The sequence below is a fragment of the Cervus elaphus genome, chromosome 18 (genome assembly GCF_910594005.1).
Source record: "Cervus elaphus chromosome 18, mCerEla1.1, whole genome shotgun sequence".
Lineage (NCBI taxonomy): Eukaryota > Metazoa > Chordata > Mammalia > Artiodactyla > Cervidae > Cervus > Cervus elaphus.
In genome coordinates this window covers 35,828,602-35,844,795 of record NC_057832.1, presented here as the reverse complement: position 1 = coordinate 35,844,795, position 16,194 = coordinate 35,828,602, and the positions used below count along the sequence as shown (strand labels likewise).

General features: G+C 36.8%; 1 protein-coding gene across 2 annotated transcripts in view; it reads left to right on the top strand.

Moving 5' to 3' along the window:
- SNX13 (sorting nexin 13) overlaps positions 1–16,194 on the top strand; it is a 148,433-nt gene that overhangs the window by 27,593 nt on the left and 104,646 nt on the right. The gene's annotated exons all lie outside the window — the stretch shown is intronic.

Below are 16,194 nucleotides of genomic sequence, written 5' to 3'. Positions count from 1 at the left end.
CTTCTTCATCCACAAAACAAAACAGCAAGCATACCGTCCCCCAGTCCTCTTTCCTGTGTGTTGTTTAGGGTGACTAGCTGTTCAGCCGGCTTAAGAAGCTGTGATGACGGCTCTTTCTCAAGCAAGATGCAGTCTATTGATTTGTTGATCAGATCTTCTAGATATTTCTCCAGTATGCAGATTTCTGTGCATCACACCTGCTTCTGCCCTATTTCTGGCTTTTAGGTAATATGACTAAAATTGCTCTTTATAGATTTTCCTGCCTGTTTCCAATCTTGCACATAATTGATAGAATGATTTAAACTTGAACATTACATATGCCTCTCACAATCTATCCTTTAAAAACAACTTCCAGTGGCTTCCCTATGGGACACTCTTTTTTGCTTCAGTGCCTACTCCTCTTGTCTTCTCCTGTCAGTTGCCCTCTTGTTCACTTGGCTGTGTCCTGGGAGCCTCTGGGATTCAGCTTACATATCACCTTTCTCAGAATGTGTCCTCTGATTTGTCGCCCCTCCTCCGTTTTAGGCTGGGTTGGAGTACCTGCTCCTTCTTACTAGTGCTGATGCAGGCTTGCCATTTTCTTACTGTATTATTTTATATGTAATTTTCTTCCTCCACAAGATTGTGAGCTTATTGAGACCCAGAACAATCGTTTACTTGCAGAACCTGCCTATAGGGAGCACGTGCTAGACTTTAATAAATGTTTGATCAATGAGTGAAAGACATTTCTGGTCTAGAAAAGGTAGATATACATAAATAATTGCTATAGAACTTTAAATAGTGCAGTGGAGACAGGGAATGCAAGGACTGAACCTTCTAGCTGGGAAGGGAGAGAGGTGCTTCTAAGGGAAGACTCACTATAGATAGAAGTTTGAGCTGGTTCTTGAAGGGAAGAGGTTTTGCTAGAAAGGGGAGAGAATCCATCCTAGAGAACAAAAGCAAGAGAACAGGTCCTACTCATGAAAAAGCCAGGTATTTTTAATTCACAGGTCATTTTGGCCTTTGAAAAAAAGGAGGATATAATAGAGGAAAGGCAGATGGAAGATGGAATAGAGGAGAAGCAGGAATTGTAGTCTTGCAGGCCTGAGCAAAGGTCTTATCTAAAGCTTTGGTGGTGAGGAGAGGGAGGGCCACGAGAGATACTTCAGCTGTAAAATATAACTAATTAGTTGAGTGTGAGAGTTCTGAAGAGGGCAGTTCAAGGTAACTGTTAAGATTTCTCTTTTCAGTGATTGATTAGGCGCTGGTGTCTCTTTTTAATTTAAATAAGGGGATATAGGAAATTTGGGGTATATAAATTTAATTTTAGGCACAATGAGTTTGAGGTACCCATGAGAAATTCAGGCAAAAACATTCAGCATGCTGTTGCATATAAGTGTTAGAAACTCAGAAGGTGTATCTGGATTGGAGACATAGCTTTGGAAGTCACGGTACATATGAGGTAGTTAAAAGTGGTGGCTAAGAAAACAAGATTACTTAAGGATTGCATATATAGCATGGCTGTAGGAGAGTGAAAACAGAATCCTGGGACTTGCAGGTTTTCTTCTGCTTAAAGATAATCCGGAATACTTGCAAAGCAGTATCAATCTCCCTTTATTCTTTCCAACTTTAACAGATTTCAGAAACTTCCTCTTTGCAGCCCCTGTTTGTTCCTTTCATTCTTTGTTGTTGTTCAGTTGCTCAGTCGTGTCCAACTCTTTGTGACCCCATGGGCTGCAGCACGCCAGACTTCCCTGTCCTTCACCATCTCCTGGAGTTTGCTCAAACTCACGTCCTTTGAGTGATGCCATTCAACCATCTTGACCTCTCTCACCCCCGTCTCCTTCTGCCTTCAATCTTTCCCAGCATCAGGATCTCTTCCAATGAGTCAGTTCTTTGCATCAGGTGGCCGAAGTGTTAGAGGTTCAGCGTCAGTCCTTCCAATGAATATTCAGGGTTGATTTCCTTTCGGATTGACTAGTTTGATCTCCTTGCTGTCCAAGGGATCCTCAAGAGTCTTCTCCAGCACCACAGTTCTAAGGCATCGGTTCTTTGATGCTCAGCCTTTTTCATTGTCCAACTCTCACATCACAAAGTTCTAGCCATAACTTTGACTATACAGACCTTTATTGGCAAAGTAATGTCTCTGCTTTTTAGTATGCTGTCTAGGTTTGTCATCGCTTTTCTTCCAAGGAGCAATTGTCTTTTAATTTATGGCTGTGGTCACCGTCTGCAGCAATTTTGGAACCCAAGAAAATAAAGTCTGTCATTGTTTTCATTGTTTCCCCATCTATTTGCCATGAAGTAATGGGACTGGATCCCGTGAACTTGTTTTTTTGAACGTTGAGTTTTAAGCCACCTTTTTCACTCTCCTCTTTCACCTTCATTAAGAGGCTGTTTAGTTTCTCTTCCCTTTCTGCCATAAGGGTGGTGTCATCTGCATATCTGAGGTACTGATGTTTCTCCAGCAGTCTTGATTCTAGCTTGTGCTTCATCCAGCCCGGTATTTCACATGATGTACTCTACATATAAGTTAAATAAGCAGGGTGACAATATACAGCCTTGATGTACTTTGCCAATTTGGAACCAGTCTGATGTTCCATGTCTGGTTCTAACCATTGCTTCTTGACCTGCATACAGGTTTCTCAAGAGGCAGGTAAGGTAGTCTGATACTCCCACCTCTTGAAGAGTGTTCCAGTTTGTTGTAATCCACACAGTCAAAGACTGTAGCATAGTCAATGAAGCAGCAGTACATGCTTTCCTGGAATTCTCTTGCTTTTTCTGTGATCCAGTAGATGCTGGCAATTTGATCTCTGGTTCCTCTACCTTTTCCAAATCCAGCTTGAAGATCTGGAAGTTCTCGGTTCATGTACTATTGAAGCCTATCTTGAAGGATTTTGAGTATTACCTTGCTAGCATGTGATATGAGCATAATTGTGTGGTAGTTTGAACATTCTTTGGCATTACCTTTCTTTGGGATTAGAATGAAAACTGACCTTTTCCAGTCCTGTGGCCACTGCTGAGTTTTTCAAATTTGCTGGCATAGTGAGTGCAGCACTTTAACAGCGGCATCTTTTAGGATTTGAAATAGCTCAGCTGGAGTTCTGTCACCTCCACTAGCTTTGTTCATAGTAATGCTTCTTGAGGCCCGCTTGTCTTCACACTCTAGCATGTCTGGCTGTAGTTGAGTGATCACACCATTGTGGTTATCCAGGTCATGAAAATCTTTTTTTGTATAGTTTCTGTGTATTCTTGCCATCTCTTAACATCTGCTTTTGTTATGTCCATAATGTCTCTGTCCTTTATTTAGCCCATCTTTGCATGAAGTGTTCCCTTGGTATCTCCAGTTTTCTTGAAGAGATAGCTCTTTCCCATTCTGTTGTTTACCTCTGTTTCTTTGCTTTGTTCACTTAAAGAGGCTTTCTTATCTCTCCTTACTGCTTTTTGGGAACTCTTGATTTAGATGGGTATATCTTTCCTTTTCTCTTTTGCCTTTCGCTTCTCTTTTTTTTCTCAGCTATTTGTAAGGCCTCCTTAGACAGCCATTTTGCCTTTTTCTATTTCTTTTCCTTGGAGATGGTTTTGATCACCACATCCTGTACAGTATTACGAACCTCTTTCCATACATAGTTCTTTAGGCACTCTATCAGATCTAATCTCTTGAATACATTTGTCACTTCCACCATATAATCATAAGGGATATGATTTCATTTCAATTCATTCTTTATGCAGCTGGATTCTTCTTGAGGCTGTTAGTTTATTCCTCTTTGAAGTGTCTGTTGTCAAACTAAACTAGAGAAAAGGGAATGCTTAAATCATTTATGTGGATTCACATCCCTTCATGAAATGGGCATAGGTATTCTAACTTTACTTCTACTAAGAAACAGACTGCCATTTTTAAAACATATTATGCTCTTGGTTTATCTTTTGTTTTTCCTTTTTTGACAGTGATATAGATACAGATAAATATTTTGCTTCTTTCTTTTTTTTTTTAAATTAATTTATTTATTTTTTCAGTGGGTTTTGTCATACATTGATGCTTCTTTCTTTAAAATAACTATAAACTGATAAATCACATCTTGACTCGCATCAGGTACACCTTGTAGCATATGTTGGGACCGTGGCAATCCTGAAGCCTTCGTGGCTCATTTTCATGGAGATTGTTGCGACACAGCTTTATTCCATTATTGCCTTGCAGAGGTGATTCCCAATTTTTCTGTTTTTCAAGAACAGTTATCTTATTATTCTTAGGTGATTTTAAAAAATTTTATTCAGAATTTAACAAAATAATGTGCTGTCAATTTTTGATCTCTTTCTTAAACCTTAAATTCTTTGTATCAAAGACCAACCCACATGACCTACTGAAACGTCTGAGATATGTTTGATTCTGTTACTTATTAGGGTAGGAGAGGAAACTTGACTTGAAAGCCTTGGCTGACTAGTGGAAAATCAAATCAAATCCTTTGATTTTGAAGATTGAGTAATAGCCATGAAGTCAGATGGTCTGAGACCTGTCCCATTTTCAGTAAGTATTCTGGTAATGAATCCTCCCCACCTCAGTTCCTTACTTGCTGAAGTTTTGAACCTGGGTACCATGGTCAGTGACTTGAAACTAGAGTGTTTAGTTAGGGAGGATATTTTTCTGTTATTTTATCATGCATATTTAAGTACAAAATTAAACACACACACATACAAATGCAACTTTGGTATTTTGCCACCAGAATGTAAACCACATGAATATTAATGTTTCTGTCACTTGATGGTTTTCAAGTTCTGAGCACTTAATGTACTGAATGTACTTAAAGTATAATATGTTAGGGCTTACTGTATTATCTTTATTTGTTTTGGTTGAGTCAAAGTAAAAGCTTTTTATAGAAAAATGTCCTCATTCCACAGGAAAATTAGGGGGATATGTTGGAACTGGCCTTTAGCTTTTCTGTTTGTTCTCCGTGGGAGGGAGAAGGAATGATTCCAGCAAGTGGAACTTTGATAGTTTTGAGTGTACATGTTCCCTTTTAGCAGCAACTCTCCTTTGTAAATAAATCCCATTTGTATAAAAGTTAGATCTCATAATTAAAAATTATATTTAAAAAGCTGTCCCACAAAATGTTAGGATTTGATTGTTGATTTTGATCTAGCTGGCTTTTGACCACACCAGATTACATTATGAGAGGACTTTATACACCAGTTATCTGGAGTAAAGACAGTGTGATTTTCTTTGGGAGGAGTTGCGTTTCAGCGGAGCTGGTTGAAGTGTGTGCTAATGTGTTACGTCAACTAAAATTCTGATCGCCTAACAATTTTCTTTAAATATATGACACATATTTTGTGTATGTTCTCTTAGGTTTTCCTGTATCAGAGATGTTGATCTCTTATTTCCTATACTAAGATGAGAGATTATGAAATCTGTGAAATCAATCTCAATAATTGATTTTAATATAATGTAAAATAGGTTTCTTTATATTTTATTTAAAGTTGAATGGATTTTGAGCAGTTTTACAGTTGAGTTTGTACTTTTGGGCATTGATAAGACTGGCTATGACTGTTGACCAGTTTTTTATAATTAATAACTGGTAGTGTCTTGTAACCATTGTCTCCTTTTATAAAACTATCTTGTGCTTGTGATTATTTATATGTAGTTTTTAAAAGACTTTTTAAAAGAGCAGTTTTAGATTTGTAACAAAATTAAAAGGAAGGTACAGAGATTTCACATGTACTCCCTGGTCTCACACGTAGTCTCTTCTCATTATCAACCTCTCTCACCAGAATGGTACTTTTTTTTTTTTTTTTTTAAACCAAAGATGAAGCTATATAGACATGATAATCCAAAATTTACTTTGGGGTTCAAAACTCTTGGTATTGTGTGTTCTGTCGGCTTGGATAAAAGTATAATAATGCATATCTGTCATTATAATAACATGCAGGGTATTTTCACTGTCCTAAAAATTGTCTGTGCTCTGGCAGTTCATCACTCGGTCTTACACCGCCCCCGTCTTTTATTGTCTCCATGATGTCTTTCAGAATGTGCTTGGAACCACACAGTAAGTAGCCTTTTTGCGTCAGCTTCTTTCACTCTGCAGTATGCATTTAAAGTTCCTCAGTGTCTTTTCATGGTTTGATAGCTCACTTCTTTTTAGTGCTGAACAATACTCCGTTGTCTGGGTGTACCGCAGTTTATATACCCATTCATTTACTTTAGGATGTCTTGGTTGCTTCCATGTTTTGACAGTTATGAATAAGTTGATTTAAGTTTTTATGTGGACATGAGTTTTCAGTTCTGTTGGGTAAATACCAAGGAGTATGATTGCTGCACTGTATGGTAAAGAGTGTGTTTAGTTTTGTAAGGAATTGCCAAACTTATCTTCCAGTGTGGCTGTATGATTTTGCCTTGCTGCCAGTGAGTTCCTGTTACTCCACATTCTTGCTAGCATTTAGTTATTCTGGATTTTAGCCATTCTGATTGGTGTGTAGTGGTATCTTCTTCTGGTTTTAATTTGTGTCTCCCTGGGACATATGATGTGGAGCATCTTCTCATGTGCTCATTTGCCATCTGTATATCTTTCTTTGGGGCTTCCCTGGTGGCTCAGATGGTAAAGAATCTGCCTCCAGTTTAGGAGACCTGGGTTCAATCCCTTGGTTGGGAAGATCCCCTGGAGAAGGAAATGGCAATCCAGTCTAGTATTCTTGCCTGGAGAATTTCACAGACAGAGAAGCCTGGTGGGCTGCAGTCCGTGGGGTTGCAAAGAGTTGAACACAACTGAGTAACTTTCACTTTCACTTTCATAACTTCTTTAGTGAGATGTCTGTTAAAATCTATGGCCCATTTTTTAACCAGAATTTATTTTCTTACTGTTGAGTTTTAAGAGTAATTTGTAGTTTTGGATAAAAAGTCCTTTATTAAATATGTCATTTGCAAATATTTTTCCCTAGTCTGTGGCTTGTCTTTTAATTATCATAATACTGTCTTTTGCAGACCCAGACAGTTTTAATTTTAATGATATCTAGCTTATCAGTTAATTTTTTCATAGATTATGTCTGGTGTTACATCTAAAAAGGCATCACCATACTCAAAGTCATCTATGTTATCTTCTGGAACTTTATAGTTTTATGTCTCACGTTTAGGTATATGGTCCATTTTGAGTTAGTTTTTGTGAAAGGCATACAATCTGTGTCTTAGATTAATTTTTTTTTTGCATGTGGATGTCTGATTTTGATAAAACCATTTGTTGAAAAGACTGTCTTTTGGTTTTGTGTTGTTTTGGAAACTGTTTAATACTGCATTTATCCCTCACAACTTTGTTGCCTTTTATAGATGGAATCTTAAATATATTTAGACATAAAAGTATAAATAGCCTTGAGCATTGGGCTTAAGTTCAGTAAACAAATGATATTCTCTGTCCTACTTTTGAGTCAAAGAGTACTTCCCCTGTGGCACAGTCTTCTGTAGTGCTAGCATTTTTGAATCTTTGTTCACTTGGATTACTAATTAGTTTTCAGTAATACCATTTTGATGGAAAGAAGTGGGTAACTGTAAAGAAAAGAGATTGATTTTTCTTGTTCACCTGCAAAACTGCTTTTGGAAGACAAAGTGAATTTGTCACTACTATTTAAGCTGTGGAGGACTTCTCTTTTTTGTATTCCCAAACATTTTGTTAACTTTTCATTATGGCACTTACCACAATTGTTTATCATTCCATGTGTATATTTTACCTTCCTAGTTTGTGAGCATTTTGAGGGCAGAAACTGCTTGATTCATCTTTGTATGATTAAGGCCCAATACATAGCTATCCAGTTATTAAGGATCAGTGTAACCTCCCGAAACAATTATTTTAGAAGACAGTAGTTCCTATTTAAAATGAATACATAACCCACACATGAGATAGGATGTTAAAACTCATTACTTAAAGTAGTTCCAGATTTAAAAGAATCTTTGTCTTAATTGAATAGCCAAGTGTATATTGCTTTACTGTCAACTAATCAATTTTTTAATCCCAATTTAAGTCTCTGGGCTGTGAACAGTTAGCATGTTTATGGACTGTTTATTTCTGGTATTGATTCCTTAAGAAATACAAGTGCATTTACTATGTAAGTGAATTTTGTGATTACTGTGTATTTTAAAAAATGTTTTTAATGAAAAATTTCAAACCTTAAAAGTAGAAAAATGAGTGTAATGAACTTCCCTTTGTCACACCCAGCTTAAACATTTATCACCTCATGACTATTTATATTTTGTGTTGATCCTTTTTCACTTTTCCCCTGCTGTCTACTTCCAGGATTATTTTGAAGCATATTCTAGATCATATGATTTCATCTTTAAATATTTCATCATGCATCTCTAAAACATTAAGGGTTCTTTTTGTTAAAGCATAATAGCTGTTACCATTCATTATATCAGCCAAAAAATAAACAGCAACTTGTTAATGTCATTAAAAAATGTTTAGAATTGCCCAGTTTCTTGTCCTTCTTTCCCTCCTCATCCTCCTTCTCTTTCCACTATATTTTTGTTTTTAATCAAGTTGAATAAGTTTGCATATTGCAGTGTTAACCCACAGATTCTCCTTAACCTTCCTCTCCCCTCCTTCTCTTTCTTCCCCCTTGCCCTGTATTTGTTGAAGGAATTAGGTCTTCTGCCCTTTACTGTTTCTCATAGTCTGAATTTTGCTTAGTTCATCTCCCTGATGTATTGTAACATTTTCTCAGTCTTTGTGCCTTTCCTCAATCAGATTCAGTTTTGATTTCCCCCTACCCCACCCCCACAAAACTTTGATTGATGGTGATGTTTAAGCTGAAACTCCAGTACTTTGGCCACCTGATGCGAAGAACTGACTCATTGGAAAAAAACCCTGATGCTGGGAAAGAGTGAAGGCAGGAGGAGAAGGGGATGACAGAAGATGAGATGATTGGATGGCATCACCAACTCAATGGACATAAGTTTGAGTAAACTCCGGGAGTTGGTGATGGACAGGGAGGCCTGATGTGCTGCAGTCCATGGGGTCACAAAGAGTCGGACACGACTGAGTGACTGAATTGAATTGATGTGTATTTTTATTTCAAGAGGCATATATGTTTGGTTCATATTCTCTCTTTCTTTCTTTCCCATCTTCCTCCCTCCCCCACTCCCATGCCCTACCTAGATTGCTAGATCCCTAATACGTTAGGGATTGCAATATGGCAATATTCCTGTCATTCCTTATTATATGAATTTTTCTCCTTAAAGAGAAACGGATTTTTTCATCAACTCTCTGATCACCCTGTAAATGGCTATTTCTTTAACACTTTTCAAAAACAGTTGGTTTTTTAGAACCCTTCAAAGATGATCAGTGAAATTTAAAAGTATCTACAATTTCATAAACTCAGATATTTGAAGTACTCCAATCCATTGCAGTTGTTACTGTTACTAATTCCAGTTTTAGCCAGGTGAAGCCTCTTCAGGTTGTCTGCTGAGTTTGACATTTTTTCAGTAATCTTTGGTAGTTTTCTGGTGTGATAAAGTGTTCAGGCCCATCTTAAACTCATTTCCTGCTCTAAACTTGGAATTAGCCACTCCTCCAATAGCCTGAATTCATTTTGTTGGAACTGTCAACACTATTTGTTATTGATGGAATGATTCACAGTAAAATTACTGTATTTTAAAGTCACTTGAAATACTTCCTCTATATGGTTTTTCCACATTGTTAGTATATACAGTTAGACTTTCAAATTTCACTTTGCTTTTTAGAGATTGCTTTTGAAATTCTTTTTATGTGTAAGATGTTTATACCAGTACAAAATTAGATCCGCAGAGCAAAGTAGTTTCGATGTGCCTAGTTCTCATACCTGTTCTCTTTTACCCCATTTTCTCCATTCCTTGTAGATCATTTTAAAAAATTTCTAAATATCCTTACATTTAAAAGAACAAGCAAATGTTTCTATATTTATAACTCTTACCCTCCCTTTCTTGGATGAATGATAGCTATACATATTTTTCTTTCTTGGTATGTAATTGAATTAAAAAAATAATCTGGGTACATATGCTAATACAAAAAAATTTGTTCAAAATGCACAGAATTGGCATTTTCTAATATATTGATGGATTCGATCAGCTTGCATAATTAGATATTCAGCTGTCTTATTCTTTAGTAGCTTTAAAACTTGCTTTGATCAGTTATTTTTAAGGGAATACTTTTCCTTTTTGCATGTCATTTATATGTACATAATACATATATACACACACATACATATTTGTTTAGAATGAAACTAATATATATATAAATTAAAAATAGACATTTATCTGTCAAATGGAAACATAAGGAAAGTAATTTTCTTTTTGATAAAGATTAAAAGTTTATTTAAAAACTTTACTGTTTTTTAAATTATTTATTATTAAGGCACAAAGATATTGTGTGTAGTTAGAAAAATATTGCTTCTAAAAGGCACCTTTGGTTAACTTATTTCAGCTTTGTGTATCTTCTGGGCCTTTTATCAGAAATTCAGGAAACCTTGTTAATGTGGTTTTGCAGTTGGAGGCTTTGAGTCTGCTAGAAGCCTGTCAGGACTGTTCTTTGCTATACTGCTCCATCCACATTTTAAATACTTTTATTATTCTTTCTGTATAAGGGAAAGCATTCAGTAAATACAGTCTTTTGTTTTTTCAATACTGTAGTTTCTTTTAGACTCTAATTCCAGTGATTCCCAATGTATGGGCTGTGGGGGTGGGGAGAGGTTCTGCAGCCTAGCTTAGTTTGTATTCTGAATAAGCAAATGCCTATGAATGTACCTGTTATTTATTCAAACTGCGTATATAGTTATTTTGTAATTGATGGAATCGTGTTTAAAAAACACTGAATTAATTGTATCATTTTTTGTTATCTTGTGTTTTCTTTGTCATTGGATGCTAGGTGTAATAATTATATAACAGTATGTGACCTTTTATAACTACTGCTCTAATAAAAAATGAAAGGGTTTGTTAAAGTAGTTACCTACATATGTGTACATAATTAATTTTTGAAAATATGTAAAAGTTGAACTGTAGACCTCCATTTAAGGGAGAGAGTTCTGTTACTAGAGAACTAAGTACATGGGGCTGGTGTATATGTGTGTATATAACACATATATACATATATATACATATTCTGGGCACCCCTGGTTGGGGGTGGGAGGAGAAAGTCCACAGGTACCCAGTGGCCATAATCTTTGCCAGCTTGGCAGTTGGCCGTCTTAGAGACAAGGCCCTCTGTCCTTCCTGGCCCAGCAGCTGGATTAAAAACATGCACCATATCACGCTGGTGTTTAATCATCCCTACACGGATATACTAGCTGTGAGTGGAAGAGGGTCTTTATTTACACGTCCCCAGAGTATCAGAAGAGGGGTTTGGGACCAACTTAGCTAAATGTACTGATGGTCCCTGTGTGACAGCCTCTCAGTGCTGCCTCCCTGAATGGGAAGTCGTGATGTAGGCTGGTGTAGGGTATGTTGAAACCTTTTTTTCAAACTTTTCCTTTTTTATTTTTTTTCCTGAGATTGGGGCCTTGGTGTGGGTTATGCTGGTAGGAATGTGTAACTCTGCATACAGTCCTAAGGTGGGAGTGAGGAGGAGGACTTCAGTTAAGGGTCCTTTTCTTTTTCACTTTCCCTTTCCGTTTTTCCTCCCTTTTGCCCTCCTCCCTTCTCTTTCTGTTGCTTCCCTCATTTCACTTCTCTCGTTAGTAAATGAATTAATTAGTTCCATATTTCCTGAGCAGCTTCTTTGTAGCAGGCCTTGGTTAAATTACTGTATATTGTTGAATGAGCCAAAGTTCAGTGTCAGGAGCTCATTCTGTTGCAATTACTTACAGATGGAATAAGGTGGAAGGAAAACAGTCTATAGTTTAAATACGGCCATTCTTCTTGTGGGTACTTGTTTTTGTTGTTGAGCTCCTGTATGTAGTTTCTGTGACCCAGGTTGGCACTGAAGTAGTATCAGCCTTATGAGTCTCAGCCCTGTCTGGCTGGCTGCCCTATGCCATGTAATGTGTTGAGACATACCAGGTGAATATAACTGAGACTGGCTGACTCACTCTATCGAAACTCTTCAGTTCAGTTCAGTCACTCAGACGTGTCCAACTCTGGTGTGACCCCATGGACTGCATCACGCCAGGCTTCCCTGTCCATCACCAACTCCCATAGCTTACTCAAACTCATGTCCATTGAGTCGGTGATGCCATCCAACCATCTCATCCTCTGTCGTCCCCTTCTCTTCCTGTCTTCAGTCTTTCCCAGCATCAGGGTCTTTAACAGTGAGTCAGTTCTTCACATCAGATGGTCAAAGGATTGGAGCTTCAGCTTCAGTCCTTCCAATGAATATCCAGTACTGATTTTCTTTAATATGGACTGGTTGGATCTCCTTGCAGTCCAAGGGAATCTCAAGAGTCTGCTCCAACACCACAGTTCAAAAGCATCAATCTTCGGCACTCAGCTTTCTTTACAGTCCAGCTCTCACATCCATACATGACTACTGGAACCACAGCTTTAACTAGATGGACCTTTGTTGGCAAAGTAACGTCTCTGCTTTTTAATATGCTATCTAGGTTGGTCATAACTTTCCTTCCAAGGAGAAATCATCTTTTAATTTCATGGCTGCAATCACCATCTGCAGTGATTTTGGAGCCCAAAAACATAAAGTCTGTCACTATTTCATTGTTTCCCCGTCTATATGCCATGAAGTAATGGGACCGGATGCCATGATTTTAGTTTTCTGAATGTTGAGCTTTAAGCCAACTTTTTCACACTCCTCTTTGACTTTCATCAAAAGGCTCTTTAGTTCTTCTTTGCTTTCTGCCATAAGGGTGGTGTCATCTGTATATCTGAGGTTATTGATATTTCTTCCAGCAATCTTGATTCCAGCTTGTGCTTCATCCAGCCCAGCGTTTCTCATGATGTACTTTGCATATAAGTTAAATAAGCAGGCTGACAGTATACAGCCTTGATGTACTCCTTTCCTGATTTGGAACCAGTCTGTTGTTCCATGTCCAGTTCTAACTGTTGCTTCTTGACCTGCATACAGGTTTCTCAGGAGATAGGTCAGATGGTCTGGTATTCCCATCTCTTGAAGAATTTTCCACAGTTTGTTGTAATCCACAGAGTCAAAGGTTTTGACATAGTTAATAAAGCAGAAGTAGATGGTTTTCTGGAACTCTCTTGCTTTTTCGATGATCCAACAGATTTTGGCAATTTGATATCTGGTTCCTTAGGAGAGTCCAAAGTCCATTCTCTGGAAACTCTGACAGTCTGTTCTTCCTGTGATTGAAAATAGCTGTTTCCACTTAGCCCCACTCTCCACATGTAACCAGGAGAGTTTACGCCTGGCTCTACATCAAAGTTACCTAATCAGCGTGCCTTCGATGGACTTGACTTGAGAGATGGTTTCACAGCTCAGCTCCTTGATTGTGCTAGTGTGAATTCTGAATCAGAGAGGTTAGTGATTTTGCAGAGGTTACACAAAACTTTAGTGGCAAACTGGAACCTGTAATTTCTGATTCTGTTTTTAGTACTGTATTATGCTACCTTTCCTATCATAGAAGTCTGTGATGAGGATCAAATGAGATAAATGGTAGTATGAGTTAATAGACATGAAATACTACAATGTAAGTTACTTCCGTATGCTTTCTACTGTCAGGAGGCATATAAGACTTTTTACATTGTCACTTCTTGATTCTTAAGCATCTTGGCAGCAGGGGTCATTTTTTATGTCTTTGTGTGTCTCTCTGCTCAAGGCCAAACTGATATGTATAACTGATGTATGCATGCTAGTAAACTGATACCCTTGAAACCAAAATTATTTCCATTATTTATATAAGGAATATGTGGATGAACTGATTGTCTAATAAAACTTATACTTTATATTTAGGTACTTTATACTCAAATCAGGAATTTATTGCATTCATTTCAAGTAGTTTTCTGACTGTAATTTCTTGGGAGGCATATTAAGCTGATTAATTAAACAAAAGAAACCGCTCACTTATGATTTTAATTTTTTTTTTTCTTACTGTGACTTTTAACTTCAGGCAGTTGTCTACTGAAAAATTTAAGGTTCCTTAGGAGTCAGGATTTGAATAGAATCAAATCCCACTCTTACTCTTAATAGCTGTGTGACCTTGGACCATTTTTAAAAAATCTCTGTACTTTAGTTTCTCTGTTGTTAAACTAGAAATAATAATAGTGATTAAGCTAAAATTGACCACTAGACTAGTGGTCCCCAACCTTTTTGGCACCAGGGACCCATTTCATGGATTATGATTTTTCATGGACCAGGGAGAAGGGGGATGGGTTTGGGATGATTCAAGTGCATTACCTCTATTGTGTATTTTTATTATTGTTACATTAGCTCCACCTCAGATTATTAGGCATTAGATCCCAGAGGTTAGGGATGCCTGCGCTAGAGCATAGACTCATTTACTACCCAGAAAAACCACACGACATAGATGAAGAAATGAAGGCATGGAGTGGGTACACAGTTAATAAATAATGAAAGTTAGATTTTTATTCAGTTTAACTCCAGAGTTCATGTTTTTTGAGCACTGTGCTGTATTACCTTCTTGATTACTTCTTAAGTTGTTCTGAGGAGGACATGAAGTACGTAAGTAGAATGCTTGGTACAATTTTGTTTTTCAGAGGTTCTGGAATTGTGAGTAAGGTTTTTGTTCTGAGGAGGACATGACGTACGTAAGTAGAATGCTTGGTACAATTTTGTTTTTCAGAGGTTCTGGAATTGTGAGTGAGGTTTTGTGGACTTAGGGATTAATTTCGGTAGCATTATAAATATATAATTGTTCTTAGTTCTGAACAGTTCTGGTAAATTATTAGAAGTGAAGCTATCACAAACCCCATCCCAGACATAATGGACCAGAATTTGCATTTTAAGAATCTGCATTTTAGATCCTTAAAGTTTGAGAAGTACTGCAGGAGATGATCTTGGAGGTTTCTTCCATCTCACAGTTGGTGTGTTGATTATCTTAGGGAAGCAGACTTATGGATATTTCAGTGTTGTTATTGTGTTTGGAGAAGAAAATAGTAATTTTAATGAAAAGTATTATTTTAATAAAAATCACGTTACGTGGATTTATTTCTGTTCTTTGGCTTCCATTCTGAATTTGTAAAAAATTTCTGATGTAGTACAGAACTGTCCTAAATTGTATCATCCTGTGTCATGTAAGAAAATAATCAGAACTCAAAAAATTTTGAATGGTTTTAGATGAAATATTTTTCTTAATCTCGTTGGATAGTAAGAATTAGCCAAATATATAAATGGGAACCCTAAATATATCATAAAACTTCCTTGAAAAAAAAAACTTCCTTAATTTTGGACAGTTCTCTATACTCATGTGTCATTGAATCATATAATATTTGAAGTTAAATATTATAAGATTAACCACAAAACATGTGCACTTGACTTACTTGATTTGAAATGTTTAATTTTATTAGTCCCTGGAATATAGAAACTTCTCTCAAACTTAATTGAGGGAAGGGTCTTCTGTAGATTTTTTTTTCATGTGACAGTAATGTCTGTTTTGTTTACTGTTAACTCACTAGCGTTTGGCACATTGTAGGTATTCACAAATGTTTGTCAAATGAATGAATTAAGAGTTTGTCTTTTAATGACTTTTGCTAACCATTTTCCAATAAGTAGGAAGAGACTTGTAAGATTCTGAAAATTTGAGTTTTTAGACAGTTGAGCATCTCTTCGTGTTAAATAATTGAGTTAATAATCTTTCCCAGATTATATAATTATGTTTCTTTTTTGAAAATCTCTTTAATTTTTAAACTTCTTGAATTGATATTCAAACAGATGGAAAACATGTTTATACTGTTTAAAGCAAATGCCTCGTTAAAAACCAGAATATTTGAGTACTGTTTGAGAAGCCCCTTGCGTATTATCCTCCAGTTGCCTGCTGCCTTCCTTCCTTCATCTCCAGAGATAGCCATTTTGCTTGGTTTCATTTTTAAAACCTCTGAATAGTAAGTTGTTAACTTACTTAAGTTGTGAGTTGTTAATTGGTAAGTTGTTTAGCTTTGAAAACTGGCTAGCAAGCATAAATATAACTTTGTAAAGAAGGAGTAGTATTGCTAATATTGGGTCAAATCTCATTGAAGAAGGTAGATTGGATAAATTATCTGGCTCATGGTCTGGTTTGGCTTTCCTGAGAGTTCATAAAAATTCTTTTCAGGAAAGTCAGTGCAAAGTGACTTATTTGAGTGGA